Source organism: Limulus polyphemus, unplaced genomic scaffold (genome assembly GCF_000517525.1).
Source record: "Limulus polyphemus unplaced genomic scaffold, Limulus_polyphemus-2.1.2 Scaffold9517, whole genome shotgun sequence".
NCBI classification, from domain to species: domain Eukaryota; kingdom Metazoa; phylum Arthropoda; class Merostomata; order Xiphosura; family Limulidae; genus Limulus; species Limulus polyphemus.
In genome coordinates this window covers 14,416-17,480 of record NW_013675127.1, presented here as the reverse complement: position 1 = coordinate 17,480, position 3,065 = coordinate 14,416, and positions in this window count along the sequence as shown.

Sequence of the window (3,065 nt, the reverse complement as noted above, 5' to 3'; positions counted from 1 at the left end):
TAGTGTCCCGCCACGTTTCTAGAACTATCCTGTTCCTTCGTGAATGCCCAGCATTTACTAGATATATGTTAGTCTGGTATGTATATAAGACGCTCACAACGTGACGGGACAATGTGTGTAGGTAGTGAGTAATTGAACTGCAGTCAGAAAGTATTGTTGAAGTTAACGTTCGTTGTTAAAACGTTTGTTATAGCCGATACACTTATTTTCAACAGTCGCTTTAAGTTATATTCGGAAAGAATAAACCAGTTTTATTAAGTAAAGACTTGTGTCGCTTAAGTTTCGTCGGAACGAAGTTACGGAAAATCAATTAACACACGGAGACGTAACAATAATTAAATCTAGACATTGATGACGTAATCATATGTGAAAGTACAGTAACACCGTTCACAGTTGTAAAACTCGTGTAAGATAAAACTATAAAGTAACATGTGTAAATGAATTATTTTTTCAAGTTATATGGATATTATAAAGTCAAACTAGTGAAATTTTAAATATTGCATGGCTCCCTGGCCTGATTGAGGCTTTATAAGTTATCTAGAGCTGTTGAGGCAATGCTTACTGGTTGGTGATATTTCTCCTGAACATATTTAGTCATTTGCCAAAATCAGTGTGTTTGATATGCAGCATCAGAGTGCATGGGTTTGCTGGGTAACGGTTGGGATGGTTCAAGTTTGAAGTGGTAGAGGTATCTGAGTAAGATGGTTCTCTGAAGTATAGCCACAACAGCTGTTACTGCAGGCTTCTTTCTGTTTAACAAGTAGTTAGAAGTTACCATTTCATACTACCTGGTCACGATGGAAACTGCCTTTGGATGTGAGGGATATCCTCACCTTAACAAGGTGGTTTCTCATGGTTCATTTAGAAGTCTCTTAATGAACTTATACACAAGTATGGCTTTGCAATTTGCTGCATTCATCACAAGGTAAGTTTTATTATGTAGATGGCTACATAATTAGCCAGACTTTTGGTGGCCCTCCCGTTTCAAGCTTCAAATTTGGTTTGACAGATTGCTCGATTCTCTACTGGCTCAAATCAAGAGTTCAACTTGGCAATGACTGCATTCCAGTTCTTTTGTTGTGGCTTAATGAAATGCTTAATGGAATCAAGGGCTGGACCATTTAAGCTACAGAGTCTAGCCATTCCAAGCAGTTATCTACCTGAATTGCTTCAGAAAGCAGTCCAGGTCCTCCTTTACCACCGATTTGAACATCAGAGGCAAATTCTGCATGGTTTCTCTCACAGGATCTTGTGGTGTTGGCCAAAGCCTCTTCCTTGAGAGTCTTCATCCAATGCCTGGCTAAGATGCATCTGATGTCATGAGTAAAGGGAAGTAGTTGTACTAAGGTACTTTAATACCTGGTCCAGTGCAGCAGAGTGATAACTTGCTCACAGCAGCTTATTTTGAAGCTCTGCATAACTTCAAGTTTCCTTTCAATCCATATTCGTCCTGGAAGGATGCTTTCTGGCTCGGAGAAGCTTACGACTCTCCATGATTCATGATTTTTACCCCATCATCTCACCTCCAGTGAAACATCTCTGTCTGGCTGTGGTTATCCACCAGCAACATGTCCAGTTCTTTTCAAATGGTCCTCACTAGCTGGGTCAGTTATTTTGGCTGGAGAAGACTTGGAAGACCTGCAAAACCTTCCAGACATCGTTTCAAACTCATTACATTCCATTTTACCTCAACAACCTTTGAACATTTGTGATTCCCTTGTGACACCAAAATAAATCTTTAGAAAGACTGCCGCCCACACAAGATGTCTGCTGATATTCCTGAGTCTGTATTTGCAAAGATTGACTCCAAGAACAGTTGCAGATCTGGCAAATGTTCTATGTTCAGAATAGGACTTCTCACAGACTAGATAGCTCATCTTACAATTTTTCCTCATGATAATGAGTACTTCTACCTACAGAAAATACCACTCTTTCAGTAACAAGTGTTCCTTTAAATTCGTTTAACTCAAGAGATCAGGTAAAGGCAATATGCATGTCAGTAAATAGAGCACTACATATTTCCTTCCTACCCTTGTTGTAGTTACAGTCTATAACAGGAGAATCAGTAGGCTAAACTAACTGTATTCAAGCAAAGAAATAAACAGACTGGACACAATATGTTATACAAAATGGAAGCATTCTTTACTTAACTCATTGAGAAAATGTAGTGTGTACTTTCTTTTCACTGGGCAGCCACCTGCTACTAAACTTGTCAATTGGTCAACATATTTCCTTTCTTCAGCTTTTTCTGTCAACCAACTCACTTGAGATCCTGCATAGTAATGTTTATATCTAATATCTCTTACTTAATGGTAAATATTTGAAATACAAATAGTGATTAGTACTACCCATGTGACTAGTAATTTTCATTTAACATAGAGAAAGCTGTAACCTCTAGATATCATCTGCTCTACCAGTGAATAACGCTGCTGTCATTGTCCCTCTTGCACAAGGTGCACTATGGATGGAGCATATATTACTTCTATAGAACAATCAAAGAACAAAGTCAATATAACAATTTTCTGGAAAGGCTTTGCGACTTATTGCTTTCCAAGCTACCAAGTGAATTTTCAGAGTTGAAACGTCAAAGACTTTTCAAAAAGAATCACTCACCTGATCTACCTGAGTGGCAAGTGCTCAACAGAGAATACCAAATGATCCTCATTACATCCTCGTTACATATCTTCACTACATCCTCATTACATATCCTCACTACATCTTCTCTAATATACTTGAAGAACTTATGATATATTTTGAATGTTTCTTTATTTGTAGTTAAGCACAGACTATACAATGGGCTATCTTGCTGTGCCTACCACGGGTAGGTTTTTGTATTTGTTGAATTTCTTTTCAGATTTTGGTTTAAGATCAGATAATACATTTTGTAGTTTTTACTTTGTATTTTATGTTGTGTGAAATCATAGTTGTAAATTTGATATTTACTTTGTAATGAATGTTAATGAGTACCTTTATATATAACGAATTATTGTTAAAAGTTATTTCTATGATGTAACCAGTGAACTGTACCCAGTGGTGGGATTCAGCCGGTTCCGCACCGGTTCGTA